General features: G+C 42.9%; 1 long non-coding RNA gene across 1 annotated transcript; it reads right to left on the reverse strand.

The window, feature by feature from the left end:
- Nucleotides 1–1,812: 1,812 nt before the first annotated feature.
- Nucleotides 1,813–4,639, reverse strand: LOC109249739 (uncharacterized). The gene is made up of 2 exons (XR_002072738.2): nucleotides 3,616–4,639; nucleotides 1,813–3,289 (listed from the first exon to the last, which is right to left on the reverse strand). It is a non-coding gene; the product is annotated as an uncharacterized LOC109249739 (long non-coding RNA).
- Between the last annotated feature and the right edge of the window lie 4,928 nt (nucleotides 4,640–9,567).

Consider the following 9,567-nt stretch of genomic DNA (forward strand, 5'->3'; position numbering starts at 1 on the left):
CAAGCAGCTAGCACAGAAAGCACAGCGTGCTAACAATGTACATTCATCCCTCCGTCCTGAACTTCCTCATGATGATGCACAAGTTTATCTGCATGACCAATGACCTGATTGATCTCAGAGCATAGCTCAAAAATTCAATGAAATGAAAAGCATTAATAAAACAGAAGAGCTAGGGAGTACAGATTCAAGAATATTGCATTCTGGGGGGGGTGGCGCCTGGGTGGCTCAGTCGGTTAAGTGGCAGACTCTTGATTTCAGCTCAGGTCGTGATCTCACGGCCGTGAAGTTTGAGCCCCGCATCGGGCTCTGTGCTCATAGCACAGCCTTCTTTGGGTCATCTGTCTCCCTCTCTCTGCCCCTCCCCACCCTCTCAAAAATAAACAAACACTAAAAAAAAAAAAAGAAAAGAATTTGTATACTGGAGAATACTGGCTATTGAATATTAGGAGCTCGAGAAAAATGACATGGAGAAGCACACTCGGAAAAAAAAAAAAGCAGAATACTCCTTACCTGAATACAGAACAATTTTTGGGCCAGAAGTAAACTCAAGTACCAAGCGAGATTAATTAACAATAATTTGAAGAGCAAAAAAAAAAAAAAAAAGAATCACGTCTGGACATAATCTGGAGAATTCCCTAATCCTAGCTACCAGAGAATGAAGACAAATTATTTACAGAGGCACCAGATTTCCACTGCAAATTATTTATAAACGGCACCACATTCTTCACTGGGAACACCTAGAACACGGAGGCAGTGGAGCCAGGCTTAAGGCTTTTGAGAGAGAAGGCTCTGATCCAAGACCCCTCTGCCTAGCCAATATCATGCATATGGGAGGCCAAGGAAAGACACTTGGGGACTTACCTAAGTATACTTGCCCATGTTCCATTTGGAGAAAAGACCTAGGAGTACTCTGGATTGAAAAAAAAATCAATTAAGGGGCACCTGCGTGGCTCAGTCAGTTAAGTGTCTGACTATTGATTTCGGCTCGGGTCATGATCTTATGGTTTGTCAGATCAAGCCCCACGTTGAGCTCTGAGCTGACAGCACAGAGCCTGCTTGGGATTCTCTCTCTCCCTCCCTATCTGCCCCTCCCCCTGCTTGTGTTCTCTTTCTCTCTCTCTCAAAATACATAAGAAACATTAAAAAAATTTTTAAAGAGATACACAGGTGAACTTGCAATTACCAGTGAGGATGGGGACAAGATGTGTAGGAAGAATTAAAAAAAGAACAAAACACACAAAGGAGAGGGAAGGGAGGAGGGGTAGGAGAAAAAAACAAGAAGAAAATGTAAAACATAGTGAAAAAAATGAAAAAGAAAAAAAAAAAAAGACCAAAGATATCAGGCATCTCAATAAATAGGACTCGATTAAATCCCTCCATTGAATGACACATAATTGAAAATAGAGTTTTAAAGAACTGTTTGTTATGTGCTATTTATGGGAAACAGCCAAATGAAATCACAAAGGAAGCTCGGAAAGAAAGAGACGGGAAACTAGATCAGGCACGAGTAAACAAAATGAGAGTGGAGGCAATATGAAGATCGGATAAAGTGGAATTTAAGACCAACAGCTTTTAAATAGGGCCAAGGAGATGACGAGAGGGCTCTACCCTGATCCCCGCCCAGCGCCCTACCTCCTCACGCCACCGCTTCGGGGATGAGGGCTCCAACAGGCGTATTTGGGAGGATGCAAACATTCAGTCCGTAACACTTAGGCCACAAAAGAAAGAGTAAAAATGTAGACATTCTGATCAACGTGGAAGACCCAGATGATGACAAAGGATGTCCTGCTCCCAATGAATGGAAATACTGAATAAAACACAGCAACGGAATTTTATTACAGAGCTGAGCTCAAAAACCAGAGACCAGAAAAAAGGCAGCAGGCACAGAGCACGTGAGTACTGCTGAAGTGCCAATAACCGTGCAAAGCCTGGCAGCGTCGCACGGGTCTGGGACACTGGGGCTAGGACCGGGGTCCGTATTGGCAGAGGAGCTCAGGCTGTGGGGCTGGGAGGGGCTGGGAGCTGAAAGGAGCCACGGGCACGAAACCAGGACCTGCCCGGGGTGACCTGGCTCCTGAATCTCAACTAGAAGAGCTCTACCCGCGGACCCAAGAAGCTTGCTTCAAACCTAGACCAAGCCACAGACGGGCAAAGGATTACCCCTGAGTAGTTGGAATGACTGAATAGATTGTAATGTCTCCTCTTAGCCCTGAATTCAGTACTGCCCTCCCATTTATTATTGGGGTACAGGTGCAAAACTACCTCCTAGTGCCTGAATCTTTTATCTAATTACCAACTAGAACTCTACTATTAAGGACTAAGACCACTGCACGTGATGGCCAGCCTGCTTCTTCACCCCAAGAAATAGTTGTCGGAAAACACAAAACCACACTGCAGCTGGTTCTTTTCACCACTACCCCCAATTTCCTCTGCCAGCCTGAGGCCAAGGGCATCACACATTTCAGAAACCATGAGAAGGCCAGGCTTTGGGAACAGGACAACTAGAAGACTTCAGAAAGTATCGTATCTCTTTGAACTTCCGTTTGCTTGTCTGAAAACGGGAATGATCATAACTACTTTTGAGGGTTATCATGAGAATCAAACGAGATATGTAGAATGGTAACTATAATAAACAAATGAGCATTATTATTACTATTACATGTTTAGATATAAAGCCTTCCTTGATTTGAAGAAATTGTCCCAATGATTTATTTTTATTTTTGATTTAAATATCTTACTAGAATTCTTTTTTGCAGCCAAATAATATTCCACTGTATGAGTAGACCATGTTATTTACCCATTTATCAGCTAACGGACATTTGGGTCGCTTCTACTTTTTGACTATTATGAATAATGCTACTATGGACATTTGTGTACAAATTCCATGTGGACAAATGTTTCTCAATTTTCCTGGGCATATACATACATAGGAGTGGGGCTGCTGGGTTACATGGTAATTCTCTGTCTAACTTTTTGAGGATGAACTGCCACACTGTTTTCCACAGCAGATGCACCATTTTACCTTCCCCCAAGCAGTGTATGAGGGTTCTGGTTTCTCCTTATCAGTAGGATGCTTTTTAAAGCAACTGACGGGCCACTGAACAACAGAAAATTGGGATATTCAGCACCCTCACGTCTTTCCTGGAGACCGTCACAAATTGGTAAAAATCTGCTTCCCTTTCATTTGTACAAATTGAGACAGAAGCAATAGGGTTTGATCAGTCTTTCTTCCCATTTGTGGGGATTTCAGTCATGGCAAACATCCTCCTCTCTGATTCCATTTTCTCTCCTAGAAACAAAGAGGCAGAAGCGTCTCATTAAAGTGCCTACTTGGTCCAACATGATAGAAAACAAGGTTAGAACACATACTGAAAAATGGTAAAAAATGTGGATTCAAACCAAAGAATTTAGAACACGTAAAAAAAAAAAAAACCTGCATGTGAAACACAACCATATCTTTTGTAAGCATATTCGAACAATTAAGGAACCTCCTTGGTGCCAAAGAGAGAGATTTTCCTTGTCCTTTTTCCCGGCCTAAGAAGGCAAAGACGAGAGTGATAGAGAAATGAGCCAAGGAGCCAAGGTGGCTGTAAACCAAAGGCTGTCCCAAATTACCTAGTTAAGTGATGTTTTCAAGTGGTTTCGATAGAAAGACCGAAGAACAAAATAAACAGCGTGCTCCAGCTTCTCATCAGAAGCCCACACCATCGTGCTCTGCAGCATATTGCATTCATGGAATCATCAACCATGGACGAAATGGACTTTGGATGTGATGCATGGGGTTGGCCATACTTTGAATCTTACGTCCACATATGTTGAATTGAAAGGGTTCATTCGGAGAGTTCTTTCGAGTGTAAAATGTAATTCTGTTGGTCACAGGCAAAAAAAAATCACTATGGTACAGAATGACTAATAGGATGCTACATCCTCTTTTCCACAATCAACTACAAGAGGTGGGTGGGGGGGGGGGGGAAACCAACGGAATATTCTTTTATGCATTGCTTCCCCTATGCAATTCAAAGCACAAGGCAGTAGAGTAATAAAACTAAATATGCCATAATGGAAAAAAACAATTCCACTACAAATAAGCTTTATTACTCCATCTGAGAAAGGAAACAGGGAGCTAGATTGTGTGTGACTCTTCCCTTTCAAAATCATACCATAATCAAAAGCAAACAGGTTCAAAAACACAACAGAGAGAAAACTGGAATTTGCAGCTGAAAGACCCATAGAGTGGAACAGCCCCACACAATGAGTGCACAGAAGTGTGGTGTTTGGTTTTGTTTGGGAGATGCCTACATGGGGCTCTGACCTCATGAGTGGGGGCCCCAACGCTCCCTAGTTTGGACCAGCACCCAGGGGTCAGCAGCGTGAGGTGGCATTTGAACCTCGAACCGGAGCAGAATAGCAGCCCCAGGGTAGGAGGTAGGGAGTAAGTTTAACAATCTGCAGACTGCTAGGAGTGCCTACGGTGGCTCAGTTGGTTGAGCGTCCGACTCTTGATTTCGACTCAGGTCATGATCTCACGGTTGGGGAGTTTGAGCCCCACATCGGGGTCAGCACTAGCAGTGTGGAGCCTGCTTGGGATTCTCTCTCTCCCTCTGTGTGCTCCCCGGCCCCCCGCCCTGACCCTGGTGCTCTAATCCTCTCTCTCAAAAAAAATTAAATAAACTTAAAAAAAAGATGGAAGAGAATTTATTTTTTACCTCTAGGACAAGAATATATCCAGAAGAAATAACCAGTAGGGTCTATTATACATTGTTCTTTTCCTTTTTATATTTTCTTCCCAGGATCCTGGCATCTTAAAAGCGTCATCACATTTTTTAGTAGTCCTGAGTAAAGTGGCAAATTATGCCCAACAGAGAGTAGGGAGCTGAGCCAATATACAACACTGAGGCTTCTTTCGTGTACAGTTTAAACAGCTCATGAGTTCGAGCCCAGCATCAGGCTCTGTGCTGATAGCTCAGAGCCTGGAGCCTGCTTCGGATTCTGTGTCTTTCTCTCTCTGTCCCTCCCCCACTCGCACTCTGTCTCTCTCTTAAAAATAAATAAACATTAAAAAAATTTTCTTTTAAAAAAGAATCTGTAGACCGCTAACCAAGAGTGACATATAGCCCTGCAGTTCCAAAGGCTTCCAGGCTGTGTGTAGCTTTCTATGGCGCGGGAAGATAGCCTCAGCTTTCCCCATCTGTGGACCCTCATGAGACAGAGGAGGCTGTTTTCTGAGAAAGGCTTGGAATGAGATGTCAACAGCATAGAGGCTGGCATCTGAGGTTTACCTGTTACCTGTGTCTCTGTGTCTTGGGGCAGGACAGGCAGCAACCTCATATAGATGCCCATATATCACCCAAATAATTTTTATGATTGGGTCTCTCATGGCCAACTTCTCCACTCATGCCTCTCATCCCAAAAATGGTCTCAAATGTTGACTCCTTTGCTCATCAGACATCATCCGGCAAGGTAGCCCTGTTGCCACCACTAGTCTGTCACCACGAGGGAGGGTTCAACATCCCCACACGTGGCTCCTTTGGTTCTCGGAAGCTGCTCTCTGTCTTAACTCCTGTACACCAGTGAGCGTTAGCCACCTTCTCCCATGATGGTGCCATAGCCTTGACTTCCCCCAAATCACTCTGCCTCTGAAATCTTGCTCTTCAATGTGACATGTGCACCCATCAGGATCCTAATCGTTCTATCACTCAGAATCCCTTCCTTTCCATTCTGGCAGCGTGGGCTTCACCCACAACCAACCCCAAAGGAAAAATAAGCAAACAACCAACCAAAAAACCAAAACAACCAACACCTCTGTTAGGTTTGAAAAAATCCAATTACCTCTTGCTCATCAAGGGGCTAGCTAATCATCAATTATTACATGAGAATTAATGAATCCTCTTTCAAAGAATGATCATATAAACATCTATACAGATGAGAATCAACGTCATGCTCTTTAAACCTATTGTCCTAATGTGACCTCATCTCCTTCCTGTCAAAGTATAATTTTCAAAAAGTTCAACTCATGACTTGCATACAAATATAAAATGAACATGTGTCCATAACGTATTTAACTAACGAGCAAACCAGTAGGACAGGAATGATGGTTCAAAGAGCATTTGCAGAATCTACTGGCCTTAATTATTTTTTAAAAATTCTTTTATTTTTTGAGAGACAGAGCATGAGCAGGGGAGGGGCAGAGAGAGAGAGGGCAGAGGATCCAAGGCAAGCTCTGTGCTGACAGCAGTGAGCCCAATGTGGGTATCGAACTCACAAACTGTGACATCATGGCCCGAGCGAAAGTCAGACGCTCAAACAACTGAGCCCCTCAGGTGTCCCAGAATCTACTAGCCTTTAAACACAAAAGAGACTGTTAGAATCACTGCTTCGTTAGGTACAAAACTGGTTAATGCCCTACATGGTAATAAAACCATAACCTTTGTGGTTATTTTTTCTAAGCAACAGAAATCGACAAGTTAACATGTAACTTTACTGTGTCTGGACTTATCAACCGGTAAATAGTAAAGTCAGACACGGGTATATTCTCCTCGAGAATTAAATAATCCCTGGGTTAGCCTGTCAAACAGTGCCTCAGTCTGACATTGAGAGGACATGGCCCCTTGCCTTACGTCTAAAGTTTGGATCACTTTTCTTAACAATCCCTAAAGAGACAAAATTCTAAACGAGTTCTCTCAAAATCTCTACACTTAATCCCTCCTGAACTTGAGAAAAGAAAGAAAAAAGAAAACCATAAGGGCATCGCTCACACTCCATTGGCTCTTGATGACCAAAGAATGATTGTCACCTGGTAGAATTTCAGACAGCATGACTCAGCGGTAGGAATAGTATTTTGGCAGCCAGCCTTCACACAGATGGCCACCAGCTCTCCCAAGACCAGTCCTGGCCAAGAATACAGACACTTCAAGTTCCATGCTAGGTCATTCAGGAATGGGTTAGGTGAGTTTATACCTTCATCGAGACATCATAGGATTGGAACTTCAAGGAACCTTCTGGAAAGTCTCCCTGGATCTTCTAGGACAGATGGTGTTTCTTATATTCAGTCCTCCCAGGACTGAGCAAGCCCACTATCAGCCCATGCCAGGCTCTCATCAGCCTCCCTGGCAAGGATCTCTTCTTCAACCTCTCTTAATCAACTTAAGGCCATTTCTTCTTCTTCGATCCTCTGCGAAAATGGTTTGCAATTGATCAGTGTTTTCATCTAAAACCTCTTTCCTTAAGACAATTTTTAAACCATAATTTCTTTTAGGCTAAATAATCCGAAAGGCTATTTTCTTAATTCTATTATTAGTTGTGCTTGGCTGAGCCCTCTTGGGTCTCTCCTAAGGCCAGGGAGAGCATTAACAAAGCCCCCAGGGATGATGACTTCACAAGCCAGGTCTGCTGTCTTCCGCACCACATGACCTTTCTCCAAACAAAAGCCTGGCTTCCCTCACACACATTTGCTATGATAATCCGTTAGGTTGTTTTGCTTGCTCTGTCCTCTCTTCCTTCCCTCCCCTCTTTTTCTCTTTCTTTTCTTGTCTTTTCTTTCTTTCCTTCTTTCCCTCTTTCCTTCCTCCCTTACTCTCTCCCTCTTTCAATCTTTCCTTCCTTCTTTCTTTTCTTTTTTCTTCCTTTTTTCCAGTATAATGCTTTAGCTTTTAGGCTTTTTTTTTTTTTTTTTTATAACAGAAATACCATTAACATACGGTGTTATTATTAGTTTCAGGTGTGCTCGGTCTCTTCGTTGTTATTGGAAATGTTTGTACTATGTTCTTCACCACATGGTCATTGTTTAAAAAAATAAGCAACTATAGTCAACAAAAAAAGGAAAAATGATCCATCGTCGCACTTCTCAGAGACAACTACTGCTCATATGTTGGTGCCTAACATTTTGGGTTTTTTTTCCTGATATATACATTTTTAAGAAGCTATCAGACTGTATTGCGGTGTTCTTCAACTTTTTTTTTTTTTTTTTGCCCCATTACGATGTGGGGGTAGCACACTGGCTCCCTGCTCAGTGCTGCCTCTCACCCCACCGCCTTAGACTGTCACCATTGCTACAGCCGAATTCAACACAAAAGCAGCTCCTGGTCTCAGAAGCAGTCCAAGCAGCAGGTCAGATCAGTTAAGGAGACAAAATAAAATGAATCTATCAACGCTGATTCATTTACCCAGAGAGAAAGCAGCCCCATAGGTGGGAGAACACACTGGCAAGTAAGGAAGGCGAAGTGGAGATATTTATTCGAGGCCAAACCTCTCCTTTGTTCTGTCTTCTGAGTGTACCCAGGTTTACTCCAGGGACCTTTCCGGGCCTCCACAGTGGGTGTATCAGGCCTACAGAAAGGCCCTAAGCTGAGCACCAGCTAATATCACTGCAGCTGCAGGAGTGGTTTTCGTCCTAATCTAGCTTGCTTGGTGTCTACCCGGTCCCTTGCGATGCCCCTCATGCTTAGATGGTTTTCTTCCAAATTGGTGCCAACCTAATGATATTTCTGTGTTCAAGATTATGCCAACATCCAATCACTGATGTTCTAGTATATTTTATGAACTCCCATTGACACGACTAATCTGATCCATCAATGTATTTTACTGTCTTTGTAAAGTTCTTGTTTTGATGCAAATCTGTTTTATTTCCATATTAAGTTTATGTATCTAAAATGCCATTAGGCGCTGTTTAAATTTCATTTTACTCCCAATGATAGGTCATATTTTCTCACGCTATTGAGAAAATAAAAATCAGTAAAAATCAATTTTTTATTGATTTTTAATGGTAACATAGTAAATCCATACTCAATTTATTTCAATAATCTACTATAGAACATTTCAGTGATTTTCAGCTTTTTGGTTTTATTAAAGAATAATTTGGTGAACATCCTGGTACCTTAGCTCTGTGTGCCATCGTGATTCAAGGTAAATGCCCACAAGTGGAACTTCTGGGCCATGGGATGCAGGCCTTTTTTTTTTTTTTTTTTAATGGCTTTTGCTACCTCCTGGCAACTCAGCCTTGGTAGTTTGTGTTTTACACGTACAGGTATTTTTGCTGTACTTTCCCTTACTAATCTTTACCCAGTTTTTGACCGATCAATTCTCCACCTAGGATGTATGGCAGGGCTACTGGAGCCGGCTCTCTTAGAACCAGAGGTTTCACAGCCCAGGACACTTTAATTTCAGATACACCATTTCATCTTGGAAAATTCCTCTTCATTCATCCAGCTGCAATGCGTCAGGCACCATTATAGGCAAAATAAAGTGCAGTGGTGAAAAATATATCAGGGTAAGGAAGTGACAAAGCAGGGGTGTGGGCCTCATATACAATAAATGTTAGATGTGTGTCTGTTAAACACGAAGTTTCAAGGAAGCGTTCAGGTAGAGGGCACTGCCCGAACCAAAGGTGTGGGGAGCCAGGGTCAGGGGAGGGGCTGGGGCGGGAGAGAAGATGGGAGGTAATTGGGTGACCAGATTGAGTCAGGTTCCATAGGCCATTAGGACTTTGGCCTTTACTCTGGGTAAAACAGGAGCCTTCACAGAGTTTAAGCAGAGAACTGATGTGCTCAAGCTGCTGGGTCAGACCGGAGG

The sequence above is a fragment of the Panthera pardus genome, unplaced genomic scaffold (assembly GCF_024362965.1).
Source record: "Panthera pardus isolate Hobbes unplaced genomic scaffold, ASM2436296v1 HiC_scaffold_16, whole genome shotgun sequence".
Classification (NCBI taxonomy): Eukaryota; Metazoa; Chordata; class Mammalia; order Carnivora; family Felidae; genus Panthera; species Panthera pardus.